General features: G+C 42.8%; 1 protein-coding gene across 6 annotated transcripts in view; it reads right to left on the bottom strand.

Moving 5' to 3' along the window:
• IL1R1 (interleukin 1 receptor type 1) overlaps positions 1–19896 on the bottom strand; it is a gene marked incomplete at its 3' end in the record, with an annotated part of 75263 nt that extends 55367 nt beyond the window's left edge. For 2 of the 6 annotated variants that reach the window (XM_081263873.1, XM_081263874.1), the window contains exons 1-2: positions 19597–19890; positions 15651–15762 (exon numbers count right to left, since the gene is read on the bottom strand). Of the gene's footprint in view, positions 1–15650; positions 15763–19596 lie in introns of all 6 variants that reach the window. The other 4 variants (XM_081263876.1, XM_081263878.1, XM_081263875.1 and 1 more) reach the window with 3 other exon arrangements.
• Positions 19897–20137: the final 241 nt, after the last annotated feature.

Genomic DNA, 20137 nt, shown 5'->3' with positions numbered 1-20137 from the left:
ACTTTAAATATTATTGAATGGATGAATGAATCACTCCACTCTGCCCACTAAAAGTCCACATGGTTGGTTGCAGTATTTTCCAGTCCCTTCCATTTATTAATATTTTCTGTTCTCATCCCCAGCTCTGCTCCAACCCATTACATTTCTCCCACCATCTTTATTTCCTCTCACCGTGTGTGTCCATGAATATGCAGGTGTTGACTTTAAGATGCTCACCAGTTCTGGATCCTGCTGAAGGTAGGGGGAGAACCAACTCAGCCAAAGGGAACTCCAGAGATTAAGACCTGGAGCAAAGTGTTTCTCATCCTTAACATGACAGCGAGCAGCGCAGAGGATGGAGAATGCTCAAGTCTGCATCACCAGCCCATGGTTTCTCTGGCTGCCACATCCAAGGGTCCACAAAGGTCACGCAGGATCGTAGAGCATCTCCTCCAATGCTTACCTGTCTTCTAGACTAGAAAGTGAATCTCTGCAAGGACCAGGAAGAGAACTGACACCATTGATACTGTGCACCGAAACACAGCTCCTCAAACTCTAGCTGGACAGCCACTTGACCCAAGACAATGTAAAGGGCCTGGTGAATCAGAGGGGTGCATTAGCTCCATGGGCCCCACAACTGGCCAGGCAGCAGGGTCTTCTGGACACTAAAACCCTACCTGGGCAGAATCTCTAAAGACAGTGCCTGGGAAGCCTGTTTAAAGAGCTACCAACACTTCCTCAGACCAACAAGGCAAGAAGATCCCTAGGGTCTTTCTATTCCTGCAACTATGAGATCTAATGGGTCCCTATGGGATGGCATGCCTAAACCAGTTGCAGATATAGCCAAGGAATATTTCTGGTTGTCTGTATTTAGTCAAGAATTTGGGGCTGCTAGAAATTCTGCAATACACAGAAAAGCACTGTAGAATACACTGTCCCCCATCCTACACATTTTTCAAATACTTCCCTGACCTAAATATAGATGTAATCAGAACCTGGAACCAAACTCTTGTCATGTAAAGTTTTTTGTATAATTTTAGTGGGTAGTAAAGTTTCCAGAAATGCAGTTATTATGTCAATCAAAGGGAAGTTGAGCTTAATTTTTTCTGGAAATTTATAAAAGATTTTTCACCACAGGAGAAAATCCTATTACTGATGTCAGTGTCACCCAGGATATTTGAAGGTCCTATGAGGCATAACATTTCCCCATCATTTGTAACCGCAGAATTACAGACTTCTCTGTGCAGCTGCAAACATCTGACAGCTTCTCTGTCCCTCCTGGTCCAGCCACATGCACTCATGTGGACAAGTAAGAACTTCTATTTCTTCTTTACGTTACAGTTATGGTAATTAAATTTTTTATGTCATGTATAGGTGTGTACCAATGAATTTTATTTTAACATAGTAAAGGGGAGGTTATAAAATATTTATCAAGAAAAAGAGCATGTGCTGGGGGGTGTGGCTCAGTGGTAGAGTGCTTGCTACGTGAGTGAAGCCCTGGGCTCAACCCCAGCACCAAGAAGGGAGGGAGGGAGGAGGAGAAGAGAGGAGGGGGAAGAAAGAAAGAGAAAGAGAGAAAGAAAGGGGGAAGGAGAGGAACGGCTGGGAAGGGGGGTAGCACTATGTTTGAAGTTAAGAATCCCGGAATCAAATCTTCTGATTTGCCCCTCGTCACTGTTCTCTCTGCCTCCTCTTGATCATCTACTTGTTCACCATGGCCCTTCCTAGGTTTTTTTTACCTATTCCAACCATCTTCCTGGGAGACCCACTTCTAATCTCAAGTCTTGTTGAATCCCCAGCAATCACAAAGGTCTTCTTTCACGAAGGGGCCTTGGGAGACCCCTGTTACAGACCTGCTTGTCTTTGCTCAGCTCTTCTGTGAAGCACAGACAACTAGAGCTTTCTCCTTAGTTTTTACTAATGTGAGCTCTGCTTTGCGCTATCACACCCAAGACCACGAGGAGGACCTGACCCAGGTGACACCTCCGACAGTAAGTGTCACAACGGGGCCAGAACAGCTTAACATCCCGTGGCTCCTTTCTCCCTCTTCAGTCACCCCTCTTCTTCCCACTGCCTCTCCCACGTGTCACGGTGTGCATTCTGACGGAGGAGTGTGACATCATTTTGAGCATACCTTGGTGACTGTTTGTGACCCAAGACAGAAGCTCTTTCCTCCCCTCCTTGGAGAAGCAATAAAGTTACCAAGGGAATCAAGAGAGATGTCCAAAGAGGAGACATGGCTTGTGCCAAACTAAATCCAAGCTAAGAGTTGTTCTTGAGACAGGGATGACGAAGGGATTTGTAGAGTCAACCCTCTGGTGTGATTTTCCTACCAAAACATTCTACAGAGAAAAGACATCACCTGGCCAGCAGATGGGTGGGAGTACAGGAAGGGTCTCTGGCCATCAGGGCAGAGGGAGCCACAAGGGGGGCCACTCTGCCACCTCCTGCCCTGTCTCCAGAATAGTGGAGGCCACCTCTGGGCACTCACTTGGGCAATCTCACCCAACAGGCCCCTTTTTATCTCTTTCCTCCTACTCCCATCCTCCCTCTTTTCCTCTCCCTCCTATTTCTATCTCCCTTGGCAGTATCTTCCAAACCACACCCCTCGCTTTCCATCACCCAAGAAAGAGGCACTCCACAGATCTCCATCTTATCATCCACATTTTTGGTAAATTTTATTTTTATTTACCCAAATTTGTTTTGAGCATGAAACTCTGGTAATGCTTCATTCCATCATAGCTCAATGTGTTTATAAGAAAATTCAGCCTGCTTCTCAAAGTGGGCTTCATAACACTTTTCCAAATAAGACACAGACAGGTTTCACCTGTAATAAGGATGGCACCGAATGGGTGCATCCATGGCTAAGGGTGTGATATGTCGTCCATTGAATCCATACTCATTGGATGGGAATGCAATGCCACCTTAAGAAATGGAGGATTATACTGCATTTAGACTTCCTCTGTTTATAGATGCCTGTGGATAGGTGCCTACTCTGCTAATATCATACCTCTTTTTTATGGGAAAGTAAACCGATCTCCCCGACCCTCACCTCCAGCCTATAGATGTAAACTTGAAATACACTTTTGGATAAGATCGACTGGGCCAGGAATATTCACTAGACTTAAAGCGAAAGCATTCTCATTCCCTCTCCTGGGAATTTTACATCAACACTTAAAAGCAAAGTGCTAACTCCCATGTGTTGCAGATGGAGTCAAACAAAATATTGTTCAGCTTTGAAGAAGCAGAAGAGACCATTTTCCTCCAAAGAAAGTCAGGTTTTAGAGAGAGAGGAAAGCAAGAAGAGATGGCGCCCCGGCTGCTCCCAGCCCTTTAGCCCCCTGCCCCCTTGCTCTTGCATCCCAAGAGGCATATTGAACAGGGACTATGATACATTCCCTGGACAAAGCTAGCCCGTGCCTGGTCCTGGCACTCGGATTGTAATTGCAAGGCGCCACATAGTGAGACCCAGCTCTGGCGGAGCCCGGGTGCTGCTCCTGGAGCTGACAGAGCAGGGCAGAGAAGCGACCTAATCTCTGGGCCCAAGGATGGGGATATAGAGGCAGAGAAAGGACCAGCAGAGACCTAGAGGGAACAGGAGGATGGAGCCTGGGGTCTCCCTCTTGTGGGCCCTGGTGAAGTCTGTGGCTGTCAGCTCAGGGCAGCCTGGTGAGACCTTTTACACCACACACAGTCACATTGCAGGACACAGCAGTGACCCAAAGGAGACATCACCATGGATCTAGAAGGACGAGGCATCCCTCCCGGGGCCAATTTCACCATCGCTGGATAATAGGGCCGATGGATAATAGGGCCAGAGAGGAGAAAGGGGAAAAAACCTGGAAAGCTGTTGGCCAAGATTCATTAAGATTTAAAGGACACTGGGACCCAGATCATAAAACTTTCTTTTGAGCCAAACATTCTGGAACTCACTTATTCTTAATCTTTAAACAAATTATATTAACCAGTGAACAAATACAAATTTTACTGTGCACATACTAAAGTAGATTGTGTTCCAGGTACATGAGGCGTATCTGAAAACAGATGAAAGGCTACTTTCTGTGGGGTGGCGGCAAACAATAAAAGATCAACACAACAAATAGGGAGTTAGGGATGAAGTAGGTGAGAAGGTGGATGTGGGAGGAAATCAGTCTGCCGCAGGAAGGCTGAGCTGGAGAGCCCCACACGGCATGGCGGAGCTGCCTCCTGGTAATGCCAAAGCACAGAAAAATGGATGAATCTAGGCCCACCCTTGAGTGAACTCCTAGTCATGTCTATGCCAGGTAACTTGGCAGTCACACAACACACACAATAATATGACCCACTCACATACAACAGACATGCTAGACAAACACATCCAACAATATAACATACATTCACACAACAGACACACACCACACACTGTACACACACTAAATACATTACACACACGGCATATAAAAGACACAATAGGCACTCACAACATGCTCATGCCACATATACACTAGTTCAACATACCACAAACTCAGCTCGTACACAAACACACATGCAACACAACATACATAAAACACATAACACAGTGCACACAACACACATACTCCCAAAGCACAACACTCACAAGCAAACAATATACACTCACATTACACAAACGTAAGAAACGCACACCGTGCACATTCATACCACATGGAAAATACATACAACAAACATAACACCGACACACATATGGCACACACGTACTCACACAGCATAGGTGTCAAGGCTGAAGTACATTCACTGCCAACACCCCTGACAGATGTGGGCTGACCTGGCAATGAGCACTGGCAGTTAATTCTACAGGGCAGCAGATTAGACTTCCATACCTCAGGGGAGGCTTTGGGATGGAACCACTTTAGGGTGACACCATTTATCCACACAAGTTGCAGAGTTCTGACAGGGGCTAATGACGTAAGATTGATTTGCAGAGTAGAACGGTGGTGGCGTGGTCTGGGCAGAGGCAGGAGAACAGGTGCAAATTTGCAGTTGTACAATGAGTGAGTTCTGGGGACCTAATGAACAGCATGGCAGCTATGTGAGCCATCTTGTATTGTACACTTGCAATTTGCTAAGAGAACTGGTCTCAAGGATTCTCACCATAAAAGAGAGAGAGAGAGAGACAAGGGCAACTATTTGAGGTGGCAACAGTGTCAACTAGCTCAGGTGAGGTGCTCATTTCACAGTGCACACGTATCTGCAATCATGCTGAACACCTTAAATAGACACAAGCTTTATTTGTCAATCATACCTCAATAAAGTTGGGAAATAAAATGAAATAAAATCTACGTATGCGGCCAACTGTTATCGGTCTGGACTTTTGTAATTTCCATGAAAGCTCTTCAGACTAAATCCTTACCAGGCTGAGAAAGCCACCTGGCACCAGGTGTACATCTTTCCCAACATGTGGCACTTAAATGAATATTAAATTACATTCTAAGACTGTCATTGTGGTCTCAGTTCATGCAGTTAATCTCATGCAATTAAGTTTAAAGCAATAATCTACCGACTGCACAAGATTTATTTTCTAATTCTCAGCAGACCAAAGGAAGTGCAATCTTTTTTCCATACTAAATTTCCCAACCTCAAAAGTCAACACAATATATTTTGGTAGGGAAAACCTTCCATAGACAAAGAGATGTTTTTGAAGCACAGTGAGGAGCTTGTGTTGTAAAGAGGTGTGCTTGCATCATTGAAAGAAAAGCACTACCCCACTTCAATGTTAACATTTTTACAATATTTATGCCACCCATATATATTTTCTTTGCTCCTTGTAGAGTTGTATTAGCATTTTGAACAATGTAAAAATATCTGTAAAAAAGATTTAAAAACCAAGTATTTTTTTCTTCTCTGTATTCATGTCCAACACACTTCTATGACCAGATGAATGGATGTGTTTTTCCACCACCAAGCAATTCTCTGACACCAAGTGGGTGTCCTACAATTCAACTGTGATAGTAACTGATATTAGGACAGACCCCACAGGTTAAGGGCTCAGTCCCACAAGACTGGCCCCCACTGAGAATACCAACAACAAGGGTAGGTTGTCACCTGTACTTCTGACCACTATAATCAGGTTCCTATAACCCCCTTCTCCCATTCAATAATTTGCTAAGACAGCTGCAGAACCCAGGGAGGGAAACGACTTTGCCCACTTGCTATATAATAAGGGAGATGATGATGGAAAAACAACCAAAAGAAGAGATACACAGGGCAAGGTATGTGGGAAAGACCCAAAGCATCCATGTCTGCTCCTGGTACTCTGCCCCACAACGCGGTCAGCAAATCAACAACTCTCCAAACCCTACAGTTTGGGGATTTCTATAGACCCTTCTTCATATGGGCATGATCAGTTATTAACTCAATTTTCAGCCCTTCTCCTCTATCAGAAAGACTGGGGGCAGGGGTTGGTGTTTGCAGGGCCTACAGTTCCAAGCTTCTCATCACAGCCTGAACAGTGACCAGTTTGCATGGAGGAGCGCAGCCAGGGTCGCCTCTTTACAACAAAGACACTCCTATCTCCCAGAAGACTGAGGGATTGGGAGCTCCATGCTAGGAAATGGGGGCAGAGACCAAATGTATCTTTTTATGTCACTGTGTCTATTTTTCTGTCACATTCTGCATGCCAGAGGACGGATTTGGGTGGAAAACTCCCAGGAGGTAGCAGCTCTGGTACTCTTCCAAGGTCTTCCTAAGTGAAAGCAATTTTTGAAACTCAAGTGCTGGGAACACGGGACAGAGTAAGTGCTTTCTGCTCGGCTGTGTTCCCACACATGCAAACATCATTTCTGAGAAATCCATTTTGCACATCCTTAAGGAGACCTCAAACAGCACAATCATTGCAGAGGTGGTCTCCAGTGCTGCTCTTTCCAGAGGGACCTTATCAACCTCAGTCCCCTCGTCTGCTCATGGGGATGATAAAGCCCACCTTTGGGATGACAAAAATATAGATAAAGTGCGTATTGTGGTAATTGGCACCCAAGAGGTGCTTGTTGTCGTTATTATTTTGTAACCCCAAAGAGAGGCAGAGAAGCTGCTACCATTTCAAGTACATAATACATAGAGTAAGGGTGTCTTCTCATTCCAAACCAGACATGTGGTTTGATAAGAAAAAAATGTAATGGGACAACATTGCTCATATTTCAAGCCAAGACATTAAAACTAAAACTTTCTTAGGGCAGAGTGGGGGATGAAGACTAAGACCTTTCAATATTTTATTTTCGTACTTAGTCATGTGTCTGAGATTTATATGTAATGAGGCATCTTTTAAATGTGATTTTTTTTTCTTCCCTGCTTATATGAGATTCTTTCCAACTTAGCCAAGCACGTCACAAGGGAATTGTGAATTAATATGAGAACACTAGGAAGTGAAACTAAGAAACTAGCCACATGAAAATTTTATCTAGCAAAATATTAGCCTTGTCATAAAGGAAACCCTAGAAAAGGACCCAATGTAGAAAATTGGCCAACAAGATTACACCCATTTCCCCCAATGGAAAGAAAAGCAAATCAAGAGGGAAAGAGGTTTTTCAGGACCACCATATTTCTTTTCTTTTTCCTATCCACTAATATTTCAAAACAGCACAAAACATGCAACAAATACCTTTTGATGACTTAAAATCAGACTTCGACAAAGTGATCTCAGCTATAGGAAAGTCCATGTCTCTCAACTTCTCTTCTAGGCTGAATCACCAGCAGTGTTCACAGGCTTCCTTACAAAGAAGATTCTCACAATACATTGCATTTAGATGAATAAAATCAGTCCAAAAAACGCCATTTACAGAAATCGTGGCTGTTTTTGCCCAAATCTGGTTGACCCTTATACTTTATCTTGGTAGTATGAAAAATAAATAATAAACAAACAGCAATTGCCATATGTACTATTAAGAGTCAAAGTGGACCCAAATTGCTAAGTCCATGCTGTGCTTACATCGAAAATCTTAACAAACTTTTGCTTTCTGTCGTCAGGGTTTTGCTGTTACTCCTTTTGACACCAAGATTATGTGGAGGCAAAAGAAAAGCCCTTCAACTTCTCTTGCAGGTGGGTGACTAAGGAGGGACCAAGAAAGTGTTAAAGTTAGAGAGAAGGAGAGATGAATGAGGGCAAAGGATTAGAGGGAGTCTGATTTGCCCGGATGCAATTTGCCCACCTCGTCCAGGCAAAGCAGAGGATGTGCACCTGGGTAACCTACCTTGACTTCTTTTTCACGTAATTAAATTGGACAAAGGAACCAACCACCCCCCCCCTTTTCTTAATAATCCAAATTAGCTGCATAAATTGTGCTGAGCAAACTCTTTACTTGTCCTTTGCCTCAACCTCAGAAGTTAAAGCCTGCCACCTGGGGTTCCCCATTGGCTCCCCAGTAAAGCCGAGCCCGCTCACTGGTTTCAACCCTCCTCTCCCTCACCGGACCAGTTTCTCTCCTGGTTGTCCTTCCAAGCTTTCCCCGCCTCTAGCTTTTTCCCTGCCTGTGGTCAGAATACCATCCTTCTTTCTCTTCTAGCTCAAGCCCGCCCGTGGCCCTCTTCCCTCTTCAAGACCCATTCATATAGGGTACCACTTTTTGCTCAGGATGATTAGACTTTCCAAGCCCTTCCACCAGCAGAAACTAGCAACTCTCTTTCCCTCCTCTGAAACACTGCAATTTTCATCTCCCCCATCTGATGGCACTTGGCAAACCCCTATTTTGCACTGCTTGAGTTCTTCTCTCCCTGGCTACTGAAGATGATTAAAGATTCCGCTCTATCTGGCTCTATCTGATTGACTGTAGCTTGAACACAGCAGTTGTTTAAATATTTGCCCAATGAATGAAAACAGCTACATTGACATTTCTTAAGCCCCACGGTGCCTTGGAAAATGGGAGGTACACTCAGGAGGTAGAGGGCCTTTAATAACTTCCAGGGACAAGGTTTTCTGAGAAATGATCCTACATGCCCCAAGCAGGTGGGATCTGGCAATCTCTCTGAACAAGCTTGATTTAGCCAGCTTCTTGTTTACTTGGGTGATTTATTGAGTTGATGGCTGAATACTTCCTGGGTCAGCGGTTCTCACCCACATTATGCGGTATTAGCCACACAGTATGATCATCAGGAGAGTTTTGAAAACCGGGGCTATATGCGGATCCACCCTATCAGAACCCCAGGGTTCTGAACTCAGGCCTCAGTGTCGTCAAGGTTCCCCAGGTAATTCTACTATGCAGCCAGGGTTGAAAACTACCACCTACAAAATGGAGACTTAATTCTTTTCAGCAGAATCTGACCCTATTTGCAGGCAGCAATGCCCATTTTCTAGGCATTCTTGGCAGACAAAGCAAGGCCTGAAGTAAATTTGGCTTCAGGGACTGATTCACACCCACCAGATTTCCCTAAAACAACAATTTTTGGTATGGACATCAGCTGCAGATTAAAGGAAGTGCCTGTCTCTGCCCCAAAGCCCCAGTGTTATTCAATGTCCTGTGAACCTGGTTTTCTATACACTCTGCCATATTACCTTACCAAATTTTTGACTGTGGAAAAAGTTTAGAATTCTGATCTCGCAGTTACATAAATCTCAGACTTTGAGGTTGATGATCTATTCAAGTATGGTGAGTGATGTCGAATGTAATTTCCCACATTATTACAATAGCAAAAATGTAACCTCTCTTTTTCCCTCTGAGTCAGCTCAAGAACCACGAGGCTAATGTAGAGAAAGACTTAAGCCCTGAAGACAATTCATTAAAAAAGGTAGTTATGTCAAGTTCACATGAGATTTTTTAAAGTAAGTTTCAATACACACACCATCACTGCCTGCTAATAGTCATGTATTTTCCCTCTCAGAAAGAAATCCTGTGAATTTTTGCATATGGTTTTATAGACTATAACAGAAAGATGATGCAATTTGTAAAACCAGGTTTTTCCCACCTGCTTCCAGAAGAATCTGTTTTAACTACTCCAAAGAAATAACTACCGACTTCCTATGACACTTGAATGTGCACGTCAATGCCATATCTATTTCATTTGTACTTGTTTTAATTTTCAAAGACTCTCTACCTGATCATTTTGTAGGCTTAAAAAAAATCAAGCTTGCATAAAATGCCTCTTCTTAAAACTAACTCACAGTTGGGTGCAGTGGCATATATCTGTAATCCCAGTGCCTTGGGAGGCTGAGACGGAGGATCACAAGTTCAAAACCAGCCTCAGCAACTTAGTGAGGCCTTAAGCAACATAGCAAGACCCTGTCTCCAAATAAAAATTAAACAGACTGAGGATATAGCTCAGTGGTTAAGTGCCCCTGGGTTCACTTCCCAGTACCAAAAATTTTTTAAACTAGCTTACAGATAACGTGGGCCAATTTAGATGATCTCTCGGAGGTGGTGGAAGGAATTGAGAGTCTCAGACTTGATGTGAAGGAATTCCGAAAAACTCAGGACCCATACCTTCAACTTCAAACAGTCCCTAGTTTACAATGATTCAATTTATGTGTGTGTGTATGTGTGTGTGTGTGTGTGTGTGCGTGCGCATGCAAACATATGTGTGTGTGTTTTATTTTACAATGGCACAAAAAGTGATACCCATTCAGTGGTATCACTGGGAATGTGAATTTGCATCTTTTCCTGGGCTAATGATATGCAGTGTGACACTCTCTTGATGCCGGGTGGTGGCAGTGAGCTGCAGCTCCCACACAGCCCCACAATCACCAGGGAGAGCAACCAACGCTCCACAGGGTGCTGTGCTGCTGAGTGATGGTGCTCATAAGAGGACCAAATGCATTTTTAGGATAGTTTCAACTTACAATGGGTTTCTCAGAGCATAACCCGGTTGTAAGTTGAGAAGCATCCAGACCTCTTACAAGCATTGTTCCATAAACCAGTGTTTTCCTAACTTGGGTTATCTTGGCATTGCAACACGATGACACGGAAAGAGGCTTGAGAGTCCGAGGGATTCACATTCAAATCCCAAGTCTGCTATTTATTTGCTGCAACCTGAAGAAACTTAGCTACTCAGCCTTTCTTTGGGACAAATTGGTGATAATTATAAAACCTGGGTGGGAAATACGTAATGTCCGTAAAGCTCGCAGACAGAGCAGGGAGGAGACTGAAGACTACTGATTCTTGTTTGTTCTGGAACTGCCATGTGAGCTGCCTGCCTTGCCAAGGAGGCTGAATGCTGTGGGTACAGCCCCCAAGACAGGGTGGCCGCAAATCACTGGTATGGCTTCACATCAGCCTCGAACAGAGCCCGAGAGAGGTAGGGGCCAGAAAATAAAATCACAGGCAAGAAAATGCCTAACAATAGTTCTCCCAGGACTTCCAGTCAAGTGCTACCCTCTCACTAACTCCGGGAATAGAATTAGGGAAGCCACATCAATCTCTGGGGGCATAATTATGGCTTGGGGATATGTTGGTTTTGTGGCTGATGTTAGACTGTTATTGGTTGTGAATGTCTGAGCGACTCCAGCCATCAAAAGCAACACTGCGCCTCAGAAAAGAAAGAGACCAGTGTTGAGAGGTTCGGCATCTTTACGAAAAAGAGAGGGGACAGCTCACAAGAGTGTTCATGTCCAATAATTTCCCCTTGACGAATAAAAGAAGGCAAACATCCACAAAAGACATCAATGTGCCAACACAAATGCGCTAGTTCTATAACATTGTCATCATTCATTTGTTCCTTCATTCTTGGAGCATTATAAAATTCTGCTAAACTCCCTACTGAAAGTGTGATCTTTAAAGCCAACTGTGCTGCTCTCCTAGACTGATCAGACAGCATCTGAGTCCGTTCAGGTTTCTGTAACAAGTTGGACTGGGTGGTTTGAATGACAGACATTAATCTCTCATAGTTCTGGAGGCTGGGTGAACAAGATCACGATGTCAGCATATCCAGTGTCCGGTGAGGGCCCACCTCCTGGTTCGCAGAGAGCTGATTTCTCGTTGTATCCCTACATGGCCAAAAGAAATCAAGCTAGCTCTCTGTCCCCTTCTTATAATGGGGTTGATCCCATTCAAGAGGGCTTTGCCCTCACAACCTAATTACTTCCAGAAGAAACTTCACATTGGGATGAGGGAGTCAACCTATGAACTTGGGGGGCACACATTCAAACATCCAGGGCAAACAGAGAGAAAAACCCAAAACCTAAAACTCTCTGATTCCTAAAGTATTTTTCTCAATTATCATCGCAGGCATATTTCAAGTTTTATAAATATGTTTCTGGACTTCTTTTTTGAAATTACAGTCTGCCCTCTGCATCTTAAATTTCACATCTATGCAGTCAGCCAATTGTGGACTGAAAATATACAAAAGAAATAAAGAATGTGTGTCTGTACTGAACATGTACAGAATTTTTTTCAATCCCTACTCCTGAAACAATATAGCATAACAACTATGTGTGAAGCATTTACACTGCATTCGTTATTATGCAGAGTAATCTAGAGATGAATTAAAGTATACAGAGGATGGTGCACAGGTTCTATGCCAGTACTACACTATCATGCATCAAACTTGAACATCCTCAGATTTGGGTGTCCACAGAAGATTCTGGAAGCAATTCCCTCCAGATAATGAGAAACAACTACATTCCTTTTGCAGCCTTGTTTACCCAGCAAGTTCACTGGACAACCTGTACCATGTGGAGTCTGATTGGGGCAATTTGGACTGAGCCATTCACCTGTGGAGTCACTTCTCAGAGGCAGAGCCTGCTCTCTTGTCCCTGGTTCAGGAGGTGAAGGTCACTGAGTTATAAGCTGACCTTGCAGCCTACGGCTGTCTCCTGGTCCCCAATCCCTGAAGGACTCCCCAACACCAACCAGCCCACCCCCACCAGCAGAAGATTTACCAGTAGCTCACACAGAAAGCCAAAATTCTCATGTAGAACCCCAAGGTAGGTGGGCCCTCCACTCCCTGCTTTCTTTTTTATTGTGGACATTTAATTTCATCTCACAACTGAACTACAAGCTTCTCTGAGTTTTCTAGATCTTTGTGTTTTCCTTTCTACCCCCTCTTCCACTCACCATCACCAGCATCTAGAACGATGCTCAGCAGAGACTGGACATAGTAATCACTGGGCAAATCAGTGAGGGTTGGGGAAGTAGCTCAGTGGTAGAACACTTGCCTAGCATGTGCAAAGCCCTGGGTTCAAGCCCCGGAATTTAAAAAAGAAAAGAAAAATCTACTTAGTATTATATGAAATAATGAATGAAGAGATCTTTGCAAATGGAGTTTTATTTCTGGGAGAGGTAGAATGTACTTTTATAAAACGGCTCCACAGCCCTATGGAGGTAAAGCTTTTGTCACTTGTCTCACAATGAGCACAGGGCTGGGTGCCAGCCCTACACCCAGCGTCATGCCTGTCATGATCTCTTTATGGCAAACACAACAAATCAAATGTGCTAAGCGTAGGAACCATGCCTCCCTGATATCATCCAGGTGGGCAATTGCAGTCTACTAGGTAAATAATTACAGGCTCTGGTTGTGTCTTCCTAGCCTGGGACTGAAGTCTACCCAAAACTTTCAATAAAATTCTACCTCCTACCTTGGCCTGAAATGCCCACCATGATCTGGCCTCCACCTCTGCCTCCAGCTCACCTCCAAGATCCCTTCCTCTCCCTCCACCAGCCATAAAGAGACCATTCTGCTTCTCACACAAGTGTCAGGCTGCTGTGTCATCTGCCCTCTGCCTCCTGGATCCTTCTCGTGTTTCAGACCTCAACCTTTCCCCCAAGGAATTCTAATCACCAGAGCAAGGTGGATCTCGGCCCATTAGTCGCTATCTCAGTGGCCTGTCTCTTTCCTGGTGCTGTTAGTTGAATTAGTAAATGATGATCAGAAATGGGTTTAAGCCAAGTGAATGGGTGCCCAACCTCAGCCATGATATGAAAGGAGAAATTTAAAAGCACACCAACATCACTTCTTTCTCCTTCAACACTACCAGAATTTAATAATAACTCCCCTGACATCATACAACATCGACAAGCACATATTTCTCAAACATCTCTGGTGAGAGAGTTCATTGGTATAAGCTGGTTAGAAAGGGATTGGGAAATCTTGACAGATGTCAAAATCACAAATGTACTGTATGAATATGTCACAATGAATCCTACTATTATATATAATCATAATGCATCAATAAAAAACATTTTTTAAAATCACAAATACACATAGCCTATGCGCAACTACACTTTCAGAAGTTTAGCCAACAGATATACATTCTTGCACTTTTGCAAAATGACATGGGCAGGCTATTACTCATGGCAACACTGGCTATAATATCAAGACTGCAAGCAACTTAGATGTCCAGCAAGAGGTTAAAAATACAGTACGTCAGATGCAGAAATGGAACAAAGTGCAGAGCAGTACCCACCACTAGTGAGAGAGAAGGAAAGAAATACAAGAAACTCTTAGTTGCTTCCAGTGAAGAAGAGGGAGAGAGGAGGCTGGGGAAAGGGAAGAGAGGGAGTCTTCACTGAGTAGCCTTTTCAAATGTGTTATCTATGCAAAAGGAACTCAATCATGCATCTACTCCAAAAATTTAAGAATTCCAAAATCTTATGGAAATTTTTAACCAAAAGATAAGTAAAATTCCTTTTTTAATTACATCCATATCCCCATTTTACAACTGAAACAACTAAGCAAAGAGAAGATAGGTAAGTTGCCCAGGAGAAAATGAAGCTGGCCTCCACTCCCAAGCCAGCGTCCACCATAGTCACCCTACCCTCCTCTGAGACATTCTCTGCACTTTCTTGGTAAAGATTGGGGGCTCAGTGGATGGGAAGTATAAGGAAAGTGTTTCCACCTATTTTAAACATCATCATATCTGGGTTGACAAGGTAAATTGGATGGTCCTGCCAGGGAGGATTGGGTCTGACCATTTTGCACTAACTCAGGTAGATTCAAGGAAATTGGAGTGGAGCTCTCCCCAACCTCCAAGTGAAAGGGTGACTTGGCTGAGTCTCCAGGCTCAGAACTCCAAATGCAGCAGAATTGGACTCTTAGCATCTTTTGGATGGAAGAACCAAGGGCATCAGCAATCACTCAGTTGTCCAAGCCAGTGTGGCATCTGGACTTAAAAGCTAAATGAAGTTGGTGGGAATTGATGGATATTTTTTCACTAGCTGCCATCTTGGACATCTGGGCATGGCTGGCCTTAGATCTGGAATATGGCTGAACTTCTCAGGATCTCAGCATGATTGCCCCTAGATGATAATGAAACCAGTTGACTATCCTTTATCTGAATGCTTGGGACCAAAACTGTTTCAGATTTTGAATTCTTTTTTTTTTTTTTTTTTTTTAGATCTTGGAACATTTGCACATACACGAGTTATCTTAGGATGGGATCCAAGTCTAAATACAAAATTCATTTATGTTACATCTATACACATTATCTGATACAATATTTTTAATAATTTTGTGCATGAAGCAAAGTTTCACAGTGTGGGATTTTCTACTTGTGGCATTGTGTTTGTGATCAAAAAGTTTCAAATTTTGGATTTTTGGATTAATGATGCTCAACTTGTACCAACCTTGCAAGGTTGTAAGAAAGATGTGAGATAATATATATCAAAAACCAAGAACAGTTAATGTCCCTTAAGGGAGACTCAATAGTGGTAACTGTAGACCCAAGTCAGCAGCCCAGACATCAGCAGCAGCACTGAAACCACATGTCATTGTCTCCAAAGTTCAGCTGGACCTACCTTCACAGGCCCCTCAGCTCCACAGTGAGACTCTGCACTCGGACTCCAGCTCTGTACTCACTACTCAAGTGACTTCAAGCAAATCACTTCTCGGGTGCCTCCCTTTTCTAATCTGCAGCATAAGATCATAATAATGAATACTTTGTATGTTAATGTGAAGTACTTAGAGCCAGGTCTCACATATAATAATACCCCATTAAGTATTAGCTATTACTATTATTCAGAACCAAGTTTGAACCATTCCTAAATGTCAGTTTGGCCCTGATTTTTATTTACCGTAAGGTCAGAGTAAAAATCTTTGTCCCTCTTTCCTTAAAGACTTTCACATTCTCACCACCTCCAGGAGACTGGTCCTTGGCTCTCCCTTTTGCCAGAACTACCCTTGTCTTACCTTCATTTGCTTCATAAAACTCATTCAGAGCTTTTAAGAATTTACCCATTAGAAACTGAAATCCACCTAAACTAAACTAAAACAATCCACTTGCCCTTAAAAAGCTCCATTTGGGTTGATTTTTAAAATCTTCTGTGATTCCTGTTTTGGAATGTTCCTCTTCTGCAGAATTGGGTTAACATATTTTGTATTTCCCTTATATTGACTCATTCACAAAGAGTTTACTGAACTCTCAGAGCGAAGGGCCCCACACCCACCCCTGAGGAGGAAAAACACATGAAACCTGTCCCTGTCCTTCAGAGCTGTCAGAACAGGGACCAGGGTAATGCACAGGAATGACCACAACGTAGCGTGAAGAACGTGGCCCATGGTCCTGGACTCAAGTGGAATAAGTAACTAGCAAATCAGAAACCATTTTTAATCTAAAGTATTCCATGTGCTACTGGAACATACCAAATGCTGGCTGCTGAATCTAAAACCAAGAAGCATGTTGTCACTCAGGAGTGCACAAACACACAAACGCACACATTCATAAACACACACCTGCACATGTATAAACACACCCCCACACAGACACACACATTTTCCAAGTTTAGAATTAGAAGACATCATCAAAGTTTTGGTGTGCTGCTCTTCAGAAACTATATATATTACAGAAAGTAAGACATAAATAAATTATAAGACTTGAGCATTTGCAATCTAAACATAAAAAGAACAAAATGCTCCAAAATCTGATATTTTTTGAGCACTGATGTAATAAAAAATGTTTAAAATTTTGGAGCATCTTGGATTTGGGATTTTCAGATTAGGGTTATTCAACCATGTACATGAAAAAAATCTGAAAAACTCTGAAATAAATCTGAAACATTTCAGATCCCAAGCATTTTTGGATAGGGATACTCCGCATGTAGTAATAACAACAATAATGATAAAATCACTTTGCAATTGCATTTTTTTCCATTAATAGAAAAAGGTCCTCTATCCTGCTGCTCTATATTCTCAGGGCAGTTTGTGACATGGATAGAAGAGTCCTTGTCTCTAACTTTTTTTCCTTTTCTTTTCTTTCTTTCTTTCCTTCTTTTTTTTAAGAGACAGGGAAGGTGTCACTATGCTGCCCAAGCTGATCTCAAACTCCCTGGCTCAAGCCGTCCCCTTGCCTCAGCTCCCGAGTAGCTGGGACTATAGGCATGAGCCTCTGCATGGAACTTCTCTAAACGTTACAACTAAAAAAAGAGGAAAAAAATCATAAAAGTGAGGTTTACCCCAGGTGGTTCATCAGAACAAAATTAGAGCAAAAGCCTCTGCTTCACCACTCTGAGCACACTTTCTGAGAGACATCAAATGAGGCCGCAGACCTCAGAAATTAGGTTGACACAAGTTACGATAAAAGGTGAAGCCTCCGGTGATGAGTAACCAAGAAGTAAGAAACCAAACCCAAGGGACAAAAGAGGAAGCCAGGAGGTTTTACTAAGGGTTTCTTAAAGTAAACTAGGACAACAAAAATAGCTTTTGCCGGTTATTTCAGGTTAGAACAAGTTGTTTTTTAAAATGGTAAAACCCAATGCTGATAAACATACTAGAAAATGGAATTCAGACATTGATGGTGGGCATATCAATTAACAGCACATTCCCAGGATTAATCTAGAAGTTGAGTTCCAGGGCTTTGAAAATTCTCATGTCCTTTGACCCTGCAATTTTACCTCTAGAAATTTATCCCCAGGGAATATTCATAAAGCGATAATAATCAAATATCTGTCAAATAATTCAATAAATTATCTATGCAATCTAATTTAAAAGCAGTGGTAAAAGGAAATTCATTGCCACAGCAAGATGCTCACAATATATTGCTTATATTACAACTAAAATATATTGCTGAGAGGTAAACGTATGTAACAAAACAGCGTGCACAGGACAAGTATATTTCTTCAAGATGTGAATACATTCAGAGAAAAAGATACCCACCAAAATGTTAGTATAGGTTCAGTATCTCTTATCCAATGCTTGGCCAGAAGTGTTTCAGATTTCAGAGTTTTGTAGATTTTGGAATTTTGGAATCGATTTTCCTAATTAAGCATTACTGACCCCAAAATCTGAAATGCTCTAAAATCCAATTTGGACTATTTTGGACTTAAGATCTTCCGATTACGGTTGATCAGTGTGTAGAATTTCTCTCATAGTGATATGTTGCTATTTTTTATCTTTTTAAATTTTCTAAATATATTCTTTTTAAAAATTTTATTATTTTGACCATGAGCATGTGATATTGGTGTAGATTTTTGAAGGGCATATTTTAAAAGTGGGTCTCCACCATTCCTTGACCTGGCTGTCAAGTTTTTCTCCTGAGTAAACTAACTGGGCTTGTGCAAATAGGGCTCATGGGTTCAAAGATGAGCTGCATGTTGTACTGGGAATGTCAAGTTCATCTCAGAAAGCGTTCCTGCGTCATTCTGGACAATCACATCTTCTTTCTTCCAACAGATCAACCCATGTATGATGAAGAGACATCCCAGGCACTGGACACACCACCACTGTTCCCAGTTGCTCTTAGTGAATGTTTGACTCTCCACACCTGTCGGCCACCAGCTGCTCCTTAAAAGGAGCATCCTTTTCCACCATCCTTCAATTCACACTCTCACAAACACAGTGCGAAAGTAACATTTCGCCCAAGAGCAGCAGAGAGATATAAACTGAATTGAAGTGAGTGGCATGGATAGAACCTCATTCTGTCCTCTTATTTCCTTCCCTTAATCTGTCCTGTTCTGTCTCATTTTCTGATTCTTTCCCACAACAACACGCCGTTGTTGGGAATCATAGTGGTGAAGATGCCCAATAAGAAAGGCAGTTTCTAATCCCCACAGTCTTCTCTACAGGTCTATGTGTGACCTTTGCAAAGCTCCCTACAATAAGTCATCCTGTGCTTTTCGTGTTACAGTTTAAGCCCTGATCAAAGGAATCATGTACAAGTCTTGCCAGCACAATGCATTGTGACATCATCATCATCATTATATACTGAGAATTGAATGCAGGAGCACTTTCACCACTGAGCTACATCCCTGATCCTTTTTATTTTTTTGATTTTGAGACAGACTCTAGCTAAATTTCGGAGGCTGGCCTTGAACATGTGATACTTCTGCCTCAGCCTCCTGAGTCACTGGGATCACAGTGCATTATAACCGTGAAGTCTATTAAGCCTCCAGCAAAATTTTGAGTGAGATTATGCCCCTTTAAAACTGTAGATGCTTAACAGATAGTGATATATCTTAATTCTAACATCCACACCAGCATTATAAGAGGATCTTATTTAAAATGCCCATCATTTATAACCCTCTATACTTCCTAAAGTCACATAACTTTATGGCTTATCAGTAGTATATCGTCACTAGTAAATTTGCCATTAAATAAAGCATAGGTGATCATAAGTGATCTCTTAATATGGCTCATACACACACCTGAAGGTTTAATGTGCCTACAGAGCCACACCTAACTCCAAGAAACTCCCCCCTACCACCAACAGAAAAAAAATAATAAAACCTAAGAAGCAATTAATCATCTTACCGTTTCTGTTCATCGTTGGGGCATTTGGAAATGGCTGGCCTCTTAGGAAGCGGCTGCTCTCAGGATAATTCAGCAAGTTTTCTTCCCCCAAATGAAGCCTGCGGGTTGATGCTGGTTATTAAAAACAAAAGCACATTCTGAAGTCAGCCCTGGATAGTTTTCCTAATGCTTTTCTCCCCCTTTTCCAAAGAGCCCTGAGTTAGGGTCTGTGTCACATGAGAATGACACCTCGTATCTTGTCAGACACCCCAGAGAAAGTGGGCTCCTCGTGACGCCTATGTCAGGGACTCTGAAGGCTTTAATCCTTCGGCAGTGACACATCTGGGGAGCTATGAACAGGAAATCCAGACCTGGGCAGCCAGCCAGAATCGTTCAGCAAACGTGCCAAGCCCTTACGAAACACCAGTACCCTCACTGCACATTAACCTCCAATGTTTCACAAGGCTGTTGACTCTCTCCTCACGACCTTGCGTTAGACCTGCACCAGGCTGGTGACAGTGGCCTCACCATCAGGGTCCTGACCACTCGGGGCCAGGCCTGG

Source organism: Spermophilus citellus, assembly GCF_964194105.1.
Source record: "Spermophilus citellus genome assembly, chromosome: 13".
NCBI lineage: Eukaryota > Metazoa > Chordata > Mammalia > Rodentia > Sciuridae > Spermophilus > Spermophilus citellus.
This window is presented reverse-complemented; position numbering and strand designations above follow the sequence as displayed.